The following is a 15,038-nucleotide window of genomic DNA, read 5'->3' as shown; positions in this document are numbered from 1 at the left end:
TAATGGGAGATATAAAAAGAATGTATAGGTGTACTAGACACACGTTTTGACATATAGCGAATTCTGGGAAAAGGAAATTTAGAGAGACTTACATGAGCTGAGAAACTAAGAAATGCGGAAGATCTAGTTAGAACGAATGATGTACAAGGGTAATAAGTGCGCGCAGGGTCAATAGCAATCCTAATTGTTGCTGAAACAGGTAGCTAACTAACTGTCTGCTGATGTGGAGATGTTTAGTTATGTAATGTGCAGCAATACGTTATACCAGTGTCGGGTTCCAGCTACCGTGAAGGGCCTCGAAAAAGTGACGGTATAACGGAATTGAAGAGAAAGAATTTTGCTCTGATGGGAACAGGTGATAATGCTTTATTGCTTAGACAAAAGTTGATGAAAAATGGATGGGTATCCTGCATCATGTACGTACCTTAGACTTAACAAATGTGTTACTAGAAAATGTGATACTAGAAAATTTGTTTTTTATCTAGTTGTACTTTCAGTACGTATATTTCGCTCTTTACATCGTTCCATAGAATTATCTTTCATTGACTTGAAGAACGCTGTCCCACAGCCAGTGCAAAATGACCTTATGACAGTAATATGTAGGCTTCTTCTTGATTACTGATGCATGAACGTTTACAGAAGCCATCGCAATAAATAGGAATGGTTAGGAGACTTAGGCTTCAGAGGTGAGAGGACGAAAGGAAAAATACAGTGTGGATTTGGTTCTGAAAATTGTACCCTTACTGACAGATGTTCTCGTTTCCCTATATGAAAAGAAAACATAACAACAATCTCCACTATAGCCCTGATTCATCGTTTTTCTAATTATACATACAGGATTATCTCTCTGTGATCTCTCTGTGATCAGAGATTCTTCCGATCCACTGCATTCACATTCCGCTCTCGGCATTCTCGAAACGTTTGATTCCTGGAGCAGACAATGAGAATGTACCGGTGCTGATATGCACCGACGACTATCAAGAAATAAAATGTACAATGGATGTTCTGAGGAGTCAACGGCCTGGAAAATTGCTGTTGTGTTTAATAGTGTTCTGCAATTTCTCTGCTTGACAGTAAAAATACCTTAAAGTTGACTACTGTCAGGGTAAACCTTCCAGACAAACAACATCAAGAAAACACAAATAAGTTCGGTCTGGCTGTGGATTTATTTATTTATCTGCTAATGTGAGAACTGTTAACAAAGACAAAAGCAATGTAAGTAATATGCAGAGGTGTTATATTAAAGCTGTAGAATTATTCCTTCCTCACTCTGTGTCTCCATTCTACACACCACCAAATGTAGATATGGGCAAATTAAGATCACTTCCAAGGTCTTAAGTAAAAGATTAAATGTATCTCACAGACTTAAACCATTCCATATTAAAGAAATTACGAATTTAGGAACAGTTAATCTGTTAAGTGTGCGAAGATGAAAATTAGAAATACGTTGGTGTACCTGTATAAAATCTTAGATTTTAGGGTATTTACTATATTGAAAGACACATGAATAATCTGTATATAAAGCTCCAGTACCTGCCTGCTTATACAGGATGAATACCTAAATATGGTAGTTTGGAAATTGTGGGCCTAGCATCTGAAAATCCGATTGGGTAGTTTAAAACTGGCAGAGTAAATACATTTGCAAGACTTGTAAACTTAACGATCTGTATGAACATTCGGAAATAATGATGAATAGTAGAGTTGGTGATGAGCATGCAAGAACAATAAGGTAATACAGTTTGAAGAATTGAAAGAAAGTGCAGAGATAACTACTGAGGCCAGTCGGGAGATAGTTTACAGGAAGAAAATGAGATATGTGCAACTAATCGAGAATATGCCTTCCTGGGTGGAGAACGAATTAGATGATTCAGATGTAGATTTAACTTACGAGTTAATAACTAAGCAGGGTGCTATTAAAATTACACCTAACAAGCATGAAGGAAGCACTGTCGTCAATGTGTAATACATGTGCAAAAATTAATGAAGATTTTGCACAGGAATATTTGCTTCCTTATTCATGACTCCAAAAACTCTACTGTTTACAATTCTCTAAGATTGCCTCTTAGGTGACAATTCAGAAATTAGTTGATAGTTCATTTCTGGAGAACCTTGAGAAGCAGTTGAAATTATCTGAAAGCAGGGCAAACCTTGTTTCTTATATAGTTCATGGGCAAAGAACATATTAATACCACACTGTAAGTTATTATTTATGACTACAGAATTGATGGTGTGTTCGATCCAGTAGAACATAATCTAATTGCATTAAACACAAATAAACAGTACCTATAATTTTCACCACTGTATTCTGCGTCAATCTGAATGTGACCTACCGCACATTTCGTATGTAGCAACAGAAAACCTTTTTGCAGAGTACAAAACAAGTGGTCAGTGACAATCATATGCATATATTTAGCAAGAGTAAAGTCATATGGCTTTGTCGGCTGGGAGACCTCAATTTAATGCAATATGAGCTCTTAGCAAGCAGTCTCAATCCAAACAGCCTTAAAATGTTATTGTCTTTATCTACCATCCAATTTGAGAATGGCTAATATTTCACAAATGGTTGCTGCAACACCTTGGAAACTTTTGACTAGAAACACTTTGACTAGGAGCAAATAATTCACTGTACAGTCATTGCTTGTAGGTTTATGCTGTATTGCAAAATATAAACTGACCTGCCAGGTTTCAAAATATATATGTCCAGCGCTATTTTAAATTTTAAATTCGCTCTCCGTTGAGAAAATTATATTTTTCGTTGCTACCACACCAATATTTAGCAGTGTCTTTCCTTTACTCTGAAGTTGAACAGTTTCAAAGGTTTTGAGGGAGCCAAAGAACACGATTTATATCTGATTTTGCAGATTTGGGTTTTTGAAAACGAAGGAGAATGATTTAAGTCCACATTATTTCCACTTTATTAATGTGCTATCAGAAAGACGTTTGACCTTCAAAATGGTCACCATTCTCGAGCACATCATTCTAAACCAGTAGAATCGTGGTGTTTCGTAATATTGTGCATTGTCTTAGCGAAAATCCCATTACTCATTTATCGAAATGAGAATCTGTTGAGTTGCGTGTTGACAGATTTCAGTGAACAAAAATAAGAAGCTTAATATCAGATTTTTGATAGGATACAGCAGTTCCTAGCAAGTGAAACTCCTACTGCCGGCCGGAGTGGCCAAGCGGTTCTAGGTGCTTCAGTCTGGAACCGCGAGACCGGTATGGTCCCAGGTTCGAATCCTGCCTCGGTCATGGATGGGTGTGATGTCCTTAGGTTAGTTAGGTTTAAGTAGTTCTAAGTTTTAGGGGACTGATGACCTCAAATGTTACGTCCCATAGTGCTCAGAGCCATTTGAACCATTTTGAAACTCCTATACGTTGTTTTTAATGGACATGAAATCAACAGTTGTAACTGTAATTTTCTGTTAAGGAATCGCTGTAGGATCGCTATTACTTATAGTAAATTGAAATAGATTACAAGTTTGTTCGAATGGCCATCATCCGCAGCAAGCACAGAAATTGTCATCTTGTAAATTAAAAGCTCCTTACCTTGCTGCAATGTACACTCCTGGAATTTGAAATAAGAACACCGTGAATTCATTGTCCCAGGAAGGGGAACTTTATTGACACATTCCTGGGGTCAGATACATCACATGGTCACACTGACAGAACCACAGGCACATAGACACTGGCAACAGAGCATGCACAATGTCGGCACTAGTACAGTGTATATCCACCTTTCGCAGCAATGCAGGCTGCTATTCTCCCATGGAGACGATCGTAGAGATGCTGGATGTAGTCCTGTGGAACGGCTTGCCATGCCATTTCCACCTGGCGCCTCAGTTGGACCAGCGTTCGTGCTGGACGTGCAGACCGCATGAGACGACGCTTCATCCAGTCCCAAACATGCTCAATGGGGGACAGATCCGGAGATCTTGCTGGCCAGGGTAGTTGACTTACACCTTCTAGAGCACGTTGGGTGGCACGGGATACATGCGGACATGCATTGTCCTGTTGGAACAGCAAGTTCCCTTGCCGGTCTAGGAATGGTAGAACGATGGGTTCGATGACGGTTTGGATGTACCGTGCACTATTCAGTGTCCTCTCGACGATCACCACAGGTGTACGGCCAGTGTAGGAGATCGCTCCCCACACCATGATGCCGGGTGTTGGCCCTGTGTGCCTCGGTCGTATGCAGTCCTGATTGTGGCGCTCACCTGCACGGCGCCAAACACGCATACGACCATCATTGGCACCAAGGCAGAAGCGACTCTCGTCGCTGAAGACGACACGTCTCCATTCGTCCCTCCATTCACGCCTGTCGCGACACCACTGGAGGCGGGCTGCACGATGTTGGGGCGTGAGCGGAAGACGGCCTAACGGTGTGCGGGACCGTAGCCCAGCTTCATGGAGACGGTTGCGAATGGTCCTCGCCGATACCCCAGGAGCAACAGTGTCCCTAATTTGCTGGGAAGTGGCGGTGCGGTCCCCTACAGCACTGCGTAGGATCCTACGGTCTTGGCATGCATCCGTGCGTCTCTGCGGTCCGGTCCCAGGTCGACGGGCACGTGCACCTTCCGCCGACCACTGGCGACAACATCGATGTACTGTGGAGACCTCACGTCCAACGTGTTGAGCAATTCGGCGGTACGTCCACCCGGCCTCCCGCATGCCCACTATACGCCCTCGCTCAAAGTCCGTCAACTGCACATACGGTTCACGTCCACGCTGTCGCGGCATGCTACCAGTGTTAAAGACTGCGATGGAGCTCCGTATGCCACGGCAAACAGGCTGACACTTACGGCGGCGGTGCACAAATGCTGCGCAGCTAGCGCCATTCGACGGCCAACACCGCGGTTCCTGGTGTGTCCGCTGTGCCGTGCGTGTGATCATTGCTTGTACAGCCCTCTCGCAGTGTCCGGAGCAAGTATGGTGGGTCTGACACACCGGTGTCAATGTGTTCTTTTTTCCATTTCCAGGAGTGTATTTCGTCTCTTCCAGACACTTACTTTAAGGCATGGTCAGTGGAATCTAGAACGATACACTTTTACCTATACGTGCTACATTTGTAGATTATAAAACATTTCAAGGCTTGTTTTTTTACGTAAATAAGTGATTTATATAGTTCCTCGCGTTATTGGTTGGCATCTGCGTTTCCTCTCACCTGGTCACATTTTGGAGGTCCCACGTTGCCATGTTATGACTTTATTTCTTCAGTTTCCGTATTTTTTGTTGTAACTGCTGTAGCGCTCTGTTAGTCTTCTGTTATTATTTGTAGATATTTTACCGGAAAGTGTGTTTTAAAGTGGTAACCCGGTCCCCTGGTGCTGGTCTTCTACCTGGTCTGCCGAGACTGGCAGAAGCGGCGCTTGTTGCAGAGGCCGCTCCCGTCGCGGTGCGGTCCTAGTCAGCCAGCTACTGGCTGACGTCGTCTCACAGCCTTTTCTGCTCCTCTGTTCTTCATTTTCGTGCCAGTACTTGTCGTTGGACCGGAACATTCCTCCCCCCCCCCCTCCCCTCAAACCCACAGAAGACAACGGATTGTCGTCGTGTAGGGAGTGTGACCACGGCGGGGGAGGCAGGAGGGTGGAGCAGGTTGAGTGGTGTCGGATGGTCGGATGGCGACGGACGTGAAAAAGTTCCGCCGGCGATGGCCTATGTCATGGGTCCAAACGATGTTGTTGTTTGTTTGGTTGTTGTGGTCTTCAATCCTGAGACTGGTTTGATGCCGCTTGTAACACCTCGGTTCAGTTTACAGTGATACAAGCTATAGAAAGAATAATTTAAAATTAAGAATAGAATTTTTAGAGGGGAAAATGGTGTAGAATCAGAGTTCGGTAATTGCAGATCAAAATTATAGTATATTAGCAAGTAATTTAACGTATAAGTACAGCAAAGCCACGGAAGCTCCGTCATGGTGAAGGCAGTGACGTTAAACTCTTGTGATGAGAAACCTATAAAAAGTCTATTTTTCCTTGACTGTTTCGTTAAAGGGCGGGGAACCCGTGACAGTCAGCGAGACAATAATTAGATTGGACTTTATCGTGTTAAGATTCACGATAAACTATTAGAATATTACGGAGATTAAAATTTATGTAGTGTACGATCTCTGACTGTTGGTAGCAACGGCGTACTAAGGGTATTTTAGGACTTTAGTGCTAGATTGGAACTTTACGGACATATAGACGACAGAAACTCAAATTATCTGCTGATACGAGTGAATTCAGAGGTACCGGTATTCAGATATTAACGTGTGAACATTTGAAAGTGTCGCGTGCCTTGTTCGCAGCTCGTGGTCGTGCCGTAGCGTTCTCTCTTCCCACGCCCGGGTTCCCGAGTTCGATTCCCGACGGGGTATGGGATTTTCTCTGCCTCGTGATGACTGGGTGTTTTGTGATGTCCTTAGGTTAGTAAGGTTTAACCAGCTCTAGGGGACTGATGAACACCGATGTTAAGTCCCATAGTGGTCAGAGCCATTCGAACCTTTTTTTTTTTTTGTCGTGTGCCGTTAGTTGCCTATTGGCATTTGCGGACTATTTAGATTCCTCCAGGCTAGGAACCTTTTAAATAGACCATCATCCATCACCATCTTTATCCTTGAATATAGAGTGAAAGTTAAATACAAGAATGTTGTACTTATTTCATTTACCTGGTACTGATCAGTGAAGGTTTTACAGAACCAAAAATATTCAGCAGAAAGTCAGCACCATCTAGCGGAAAGCGTAGGCATTAACTAACACGCAAACTGACGTGAAAGATTACGTGTTTTACGGACTGCTTAATATGAACTTTTGTGACTCTTTGACGCCCCCACTCCCTCCGAAAGGTGGCCCAGGCTGCCTTAATCATAAAAGGGGAGAATTTTAGCGGGACAAATTACTAAATAAAAGCGATATTTACAAGACTCCCAGTAATAGTAAAACAGAAGGCTCGCACCTCATCGGACAGTCGTCGCTGTCACGTCTGGAAGTAAAGCCGGCAAACCAGCCGACGATACGTATCTACTAGCAGACGTCGACGTGGAGTACATAAAAAGGGAACCACAAGTGAGTTTGGGATGCTTCAAGCTCTCCATGCTACTCTATCCTATGAAAGCTTCTTGATCTCCCAGTATCTACTGCAACGTACATCCTTCTGAATCTGCTTAGTGTATTCATATCTTGGTCTCCCTCTACGATTTTTACCGTCCACGCTGCCCTCCAATACTAAATTGGTGGTCCCTTAAAGCCTCAGAACATGTCCTACCAACTGATCCCTTCTTCCAGTCAAGTTGTGCCACAAACTTCTCTTCTCCGCAATCCTATTTAGTACCTCCTCATTAGTTATGTGATCTATCCATCTAATCTTCACCGTTCTTCTTTCTGTAGCACCATATTTCGAAAGCTTCTATTCTCTTCTTGTCAAAACTATTTATCGTCCATGTTCACTTCCATACGTGGCTACACTCCATACAAATACTTTCAGAAATGACTTCCTGACACTTAAATCTATACTCCATCTTAAGAAATTACTCTTCTTCAAAAACGCTTTCCTTGCTGTTGTCAGTCTACATTTTATATCCTCACGATATGAGGCGAGAAACTGTTGCAATGCTTGATCCATAGTGTGTGGGGAGCGAAGTTCACCCATCTGCTGCTTGAAGGTTCCGACAAAACGTTCTGCTTCGCCGTTTCGCAGTGGATGGAACGGTGTACTAGTTAGCCACTGCGTTCTCAGAATGTTTCAGATTCATCTGACGTGAACTGAGGTCCTTTGTCTGACACCATTACTTCAGGTAAAACTTCGAGGCATAAAATAGGTACGTGACGTTGTCGGGTTCATCGGCATAGCAAAGGGAAACTTGATATACGAGTCAACCACAGTCAATCAGCGAGAATTTCAAAAACGTCCCGCAAAATCTGTGTGCACATGGCGCGATGGTGATTGCTACTTAGGCCAAGTGGAGAAGTTTTGTGGTGGAGCGGACAGATTTTCTGCACATTCGTGACACTGTGACGTCATCTATTCTGTTTGGGCTCCACCCCAGCCACGTACAGTGTAAACGCGCTAACTGCCGTACGAACAATCCCCCAGCGTCCTTTGTTAAGTAAGTGTAACACTTCTTTTTGCAAAGTTTTGGGGATCAACTCACGTGAATGTGCACTGTCATTTTCAACAAGAATTACACCTTTCTGTACAGCGAGACTATCCCGACGTGCAAAGTAACGGTGCACTACAAAGTTCTTTATGCTATTCAAGGAACGAGGCCAAGATGTGCGAATGTATGTGAGCAAAAACGTCAAATCTGAATCAGCTTCCGTGGCCTGTGCAATTTTCTTATAGTTCAGCGGAAAAGACAGAAGCAATTCAGAATCCTAAGCATCGATGTGACAACAAGATACATAAAACGCGGCACAGTCTGTATCACGGTCAACCGGAAGAAGTGAAAGCGTGTCCGCCTTATCGTGTTGTGCTGTCGGCCGGTACACAATCTCGTACTGGTGTTGAGACAATAACAAAGGCCATCTTGGCTTATTTTTGGTCAATTTGTACGGGAACCGATTTCGTCGGATGAAACAAGGACTGCCAAGGCTTGTGATCCGTCACTACGTAGAATTTTCTGCCATACAAGTAGTGATGATTCTTGGTGGTGCCATACACAATAGTAAATGCCTCTTTCTCAGTTTGTGAATAGTTATACTGAGCTTTGGACAACACTTTTGATACGAAAGCAATAGGCCTATCTTTATCACCCATTCTGTGCCGAACCACTGCACCGATTCCGTAAGAGGAAGCATCAACTTGCAGTACAACTGGGTTTTCAGGATCAAAGTGAACCAAGCATCGATTACTGAGCAATGCATCTTTAAGGTTTTGAAAAGCTACTTGGCACTCATCTGTCTGAACAAAGTGGTCATTGTTGTGAAGCAAGCGACGCAATGGAGCCGCAATTTGTACAGCTTTCGGTATGAACCGAACATAATAGTTCATTTTCCCAAAAATTGACTGAAATTCTGTGACATTTTGAGGAACTGGCACATCTGATATGGGTACCAAACTACTGAAGAGGATGCACACCTTGACTGTTTATGACATGACCAAGATACTGCAACTCAGGTTTTAAAAAAAATTCGCACTTGTCCAGTCTACACCTTAGTCCTATGTCAATAACACACAAAAAAACACGCAAATTTGCAATATGCTCTTAGGTGTACGACCTGCTACGACAATATCGTCCAAATAGTTTGAACAGTTGTGCAGTCATCTGTTCCAAATACCGTTAAAAAATGGCGGTTGCGGAAGCACTGCCAAAACGCAAACCCAAATGAGTATTTACTACACACACTTTTTGAGATTCTTTATTGAAGATACGCGTCACGCAAATCGTTTTATGAGACGTAGCGTCCAGCGCCTAATTTATCCCTGAGATCCTCGGGGTTTGGCAATGGGTAAGTATCAATTACCGTTTGTGGGTTGACTGTAGACAAGGTCAACACAGAGGCGAATGCGACCTGAAGTTTTGGGGAGCAAAACCAGTGGCCTACTCACTGACTAGCCGATATGGGCGCAATAACTACGCTGATTTGCTGTTCTTTAAGTTCAGAGGCGACTTCTTCCTGTAATGCGGTGGGAACAGTTGTGGCCCGACGAAATTTCGGCTGAGCGTTGTCTTTCAGAGTAATATGTGCAACAAAATTGTTGCCCTTGCCTAATCCTTCAGTAAAGAGTTCTGGAAATTCTAGTTACATTGTCTTTAGCACTGAATGCAGGCAATGACAACACATTGTCCTAAATGTTGAAGCCAAACAAATCAAAAGAATCAAGATCAAATATATCCGCGCAGTCGCGTGATTGTAGCACCGTGAAAGTCACTGTTCGCGTATGCGAGGAATGCATGGCAGGCAATATACATTTTCTGAGAACGGGAATGTCTTGTCCATTATAAGCCGTCAGTTGCATGCTTGTTTTAGACAGGTATGGGGAGCCTAACAGTTCATATGTATAACGATTTAACAGTGCAACAGAGGCACCTGTATCCAACTGAAATTTCACACGTTTCCCAGCAATAAAGTAATTGAACAAAATGATTTTTTTGACTGGCTTCTGAAGAATCTGCTAGCTTCCCAGTTTTGCTAATGCACGTTGCAGACTTCGGATATACAACATTAATGAGATGGGCCTCTTGACAAGACTTTTGTGAGTGGGGCGAATTCTTACGTTCGTTCTGTTGCAAACACACAGAAGGTACATGTCCTTTCCTACCACAAGCGTAACGCTGAGCCTGTCGGGAGGGGCAATCTTGACGTTTGTGCCATGAATAACACCAAGACTTGATTCCGTTCGCCTGTGAAGCCGCCTGTTTAGCGAAGTGCTTCAGTTACGTGCAGAGTTGTTTACTCGTGGCTTCGTGCCGGGATTCGGCATGCCTTCCCGCCCGGAAAGCAGTGCGTTATATCGCACAGCTAACCGGGCGGGTTGGTAGCCCATACTTCCTCACAAGCCAAAATCGGAGAAAGTAGTGAAGGTAGTGATATTGGTCACTTTGCTCTGGAGAGAATTTACTTTCTGACTGATACCACAGATGTTTCACTGGGTGCAGGTCAGGGATGGGGGCAGACTGGTCCATTTCAGAAATGTTGTCGACAACCATTGCCTCACAGATGCCACTTTACAGGGTACTGATACAAACACTGTCCCCGGACTGTTCCTCTACTGTGCGAAGGGCACATTGCTGTAAAATGTCTTCATACCCTTTTGTCTTTAGCGTTATCTTAGGTACAATAAGGCGACGACACTCTAACCACAATAGATACACCCATACCGCATCACCGCCTCTTCTGCACTCCACTGTTGGCGCTACACGTGTACAGGGAACGTTCTCCAGGCATTCGCCAGACCCAGACCCTGGCATCGCACGTCACGGCCTATGGCGTGATTCATGACTGAACATCACACGTTTTCAGTCGTACACTGTCCAGTGGCTTTGCTCTTCACACAACCTCGTTTAGTACAGAAATGAGTCGCTTATGAGGAACTGCTTGACCACTGGACCCAGGTGCATTGCTGGTAGCACGCTGGAACTCACTGGTGATTCTTTCCCCTGATTACATACAATTTCTTAGAAATTCCCTCTGCAGTGTTTTATGGTCCCCATCCGTCGGTACACGAGATTTGCTTTGTACTGGTTTAGCTATTGCTCCACTTTCTCACCTTACTATTATAATATAATAAAATAATGGAATAGATGATAACAAAATGTTTAAATGCGTGGCTTTTTAAAATGTGTTGAATTAACGAGATTCATTTTTCGGCATAATAAATAAGTTCGTATTAGTTCATATTATTTTGCAGGGCGAAGTAGTTTCTTTCTCCGCTGTAGATTTGTGCTTACCATTCTTTATAATGCTACGTTTGGTCGCCGTGTTCACCTTTGAAGTCTTCACCGTGTTCCCATTAAGCTTATCGGATCTTCGTAATTTTCCAAAGTAGACAGGTTGTAATTATTGTACTATTTGAAATAACAACTCACACGACCGTTCTGTTAATAAAACAATACTGTATTTTTATAAACGGTGCACATATTAAATACATACTCCTCACTTATTCATAGCGACCCCAAAATGGCGGTCTACAATTACTCGCTAAAAATGCCGTGCTTCTCACTCGTTCACTAGCTGAGCGCAAATCCTTCCTTCCTCCTACTGGTACCAGAAAAGATCCTCTGTTTTTTAACAACTGAAAGTCAAAAAATACATGACGGTAGGCATAGGCTCCATGATGGGCTACCGCTTCATCTTCTCTCTTTGTCTTTAAAGAAGACGAAAACATAAAGGAAATGCAAAAGGTTTATCACACTATCACTTCACTTGTGCCCATTTATAAGGGTTGAAATTTCCCTCAAGCGTTTCTTACTCAGGTAACATCTACCGACTACTCCACTAAGTCACTCACCTCTTCTCACCAGGCAGATCTTGTGTTACAGCTTCTTTACTCACAAACTAATTCACTCAGTCTCCCTTTACAACCATTTATAACGGCAGTGCGCCTCTCATGACATATAGCAATTAATTTCGCATCACATAATAATGTCCAGATACTTTTATTAGATACTGTAATGCTGGGGATGAAACAGACTTCATGTACATTAAATATGGCATCCAGTATGTGGTTGTACGTCTAACTAGAGTAAAAATTCCATATGGGGATAAACCTAAAGAGGGAATGTCAGCGACCAAACAATGAAACATTTTATTCGTTGGCTCACAGGTACACCAAAACGTACACATCGGAAAGATATAGAAAGTATGCAGTTCTTGCTCTTGGATCACAGATAAGGAGGTTAACAAACAGTACAAGGAATTCAGAAATGCGGCGTAGTTTCTACTACTTGCCGAATTAAGATCTTAGCAAACAGCAACTGAATTTCAACGAATACCGTATTTTCTACCAGCATAGCGTCGTCTCTTAAAGAGAATAAAAAGCCGAAGGGTTCACAAAAGTCTCGTCATTTGACAAGTTTTTCCAAATGGGCAACGTCAATTTATGGTTAATGATTGCCTTCCGAAGTTCATTCTGCGTAACATCAATTACTATTAGGCACATAGGTCACGTGATCTGTCTAGTAGTTAGTAAGCGAGGAGGCAGTGTGGTAAGACACACAACTCGTATCTGAGAGGACGTCAGTTCCAAACTCAGTTTGCCCAATCGAAATGCTTTCCCCGATACCTGTATGGTTTGTTTGAAAGGGCAAGGCCGATTCCCTTGGTCTTTTTCCACGGCTCTACATGTCTAAAGACTTCTTCATCAGTGGGATATCTCAACTTTACCCTTATTTTTTTTCATCACTTCGCGAATTAGCTATCTTCTACTCAAGACTTTCTTTTCACAAAAATAAAATCTTTAACATTGACGCTCCAGTTCACGAAATATTAGATTCACTCTCCTTGCAATTAGAACTGAAGTGATCCTCTTGGTTATTTAGTTGGTGCCTTAGTTTCTCTAACTGACAGAGAACTGCTATGTTTGCAGGATGATACGTATGTTTAGTGTTAACATTAATGATCACACAACATTTTTGGTCCTACTCATGCAACTACACTTTAAAAAAAACTTTTCACTGGCTACCAGTTTTTAAATAGAAATTCGTCAGTGGAGTGGAAGGTGTTATCCATAGAAACGATTTTAAGATAGAGTTCTTTAAAACCTTCTTTACTACCTGTCAGACATTTTAGCAGTTGCAGGAATAGACTAAACTGCTCTCAAATTGTGATCGCTATAATGATGAATTTGCTGATGTGTGTATTGTGAAGGTGTAGTTAAAATGGCTAACTTCTTGAAGAACTACCTGAATGATGTCCATTGGTGAACATAACAAATGATTGTTACTGTTCGCTTTTATGCAGTCGATTCATAGTTTGTAAGTAGTGAGTTATGTGGAAAATTATTCCAAAAGACATTGTTGATTTGAAATAAGCACAATCAGGAGATTAGCTCGTTCATGTAAAAGATTATAAAATGTAACAGTAGCAAAAATAACTGCAATTCGTTGTCTGGGAAGGTCATTAATATTCTTGTTACATGTCAACATTTCATCAACATGTACACCCAGATATTTCAATTATTCCACCCTATTTATTGATTCCTCCTCAGGTGCTAGATCAAATGTTGGTGTGGCCATTTGTTGGACAGAACTGAATACCGTGTGTTTCTTTCTCTTTTTTTTTCCAAAGTTTAGGAAGAGTACATTTTCTGAGAACACCTCTGAAGTTCTTTGGAAAATATCATTTACACTCTCTTCTGCTGCTTTGTCTCTACTATGGTTTATTGTAATTATATTATCGTCTGCAAAAAATACCAATTCACCTTTCTGAACGTTAAGTTGAAGGTCATACACACATATAGGAAATAAGGGTGAACCTAAAATTGAATCCTGTCACACTTCCATTGTGATTTCCTTCCAGTCGCTAAAATATTCTTTTGTTCCAACATAGTTCCAATGAATCACCACAACACATTCTGTTTCTTAAGGATAATTCAAACTGGCTGTTGCTAAAACCATCACTTCCACAAAATTGGCCGACGATGTTTTATAATTGACGGCTTGCACTCCTTGATAAGTGAATGTATAAATGACATTCTCAGACGAGCAACCCTTGTCGAAACCTCACTGTGATGCGCTAAGTAAACTGTTTGTATTTGTCAGACTACTCTTGAGTACACTACTTTGTTGAATATTTTGGAAAAATGTATTAGTAAGGAATATCTAAACAGGCGATTGCCTAACAGTTTTTATTTAAGGGAAGAGGCCAGTATGAGAATAGTACAAACGATTGTTAGTGCTCTGTACGTGTTGTTTGTGTTGTGTTTAGCATGTAGATATGTATTCTGATAACAATCTCGTTTGTGAAATGATTAACATTTATTCCATTTAATTAATTACAAGATACTTTGATTTCAGCTCAACATTACAAATTAATAATCATAAATGAGATAGTTAATGCAGTTGCAAGAACAGGAACAGAATCCTTGTAGTCGTTTTATTGCTACAAAATATTATGTACTAGATGAGAGTTAACTAATTCGGTTCCACTCAGGAGATTGGAGGATTGGAGCAATGTTTGTTTATCAGTTTTTCTGACGTTTCACCAGCACGAATGGCTGGTATTACTATAGTCACACTGCTCTCCGCAGCAAGAAGGTGTGTCGGGAAATTTTGATATGTGGAGGATCTCACACAGTGCGTTACACACCATGGTCATTTCGGGACTTGTTCCAAGCTGCAATATTGTTTATAGACCATAGTGGCAGGGCTGAGGGATCGTCTGCTCGTTCCAACAGACTTTTGACATATACAGGGTTTACGGCTGTCACTCGACCTTTTCTGACAATCTCTTCCATATTTTATGTAAAACCTGTAAGATGAAGTCATTTAAAATATGAATAAATTAATTCACGCTGAATAATGAAATGTGAACTAGATCCGACTCTATCTCTCAGTAGCTCTAAGACACAGTCACCACTTCAGTGACACTAGCATAAAAGCTGTGCTCAAGGCATAT

The sequence above is a fragment of the Schistocerca gregaria genome, chromosome 4, assembly GCF_023897955.1.
Source record: "Schistocerca gregaria isolate iqSchGreg1 chromosome 4, iqSchGreg1.2, whole genome shotgun sequence".
Classification (NCBI taxonomy): domain Eukaryota; kingdom Metazoa; phylum Arthropoda; class Insecta; order Orthoptera; family Acrididae; genus Schistocerca; species Schistocerca gregaria.
The sequence above is the reverse complement of the archived record's forward strand: the minus strand, read 5'-3'. Positions refer to the sequence as shown.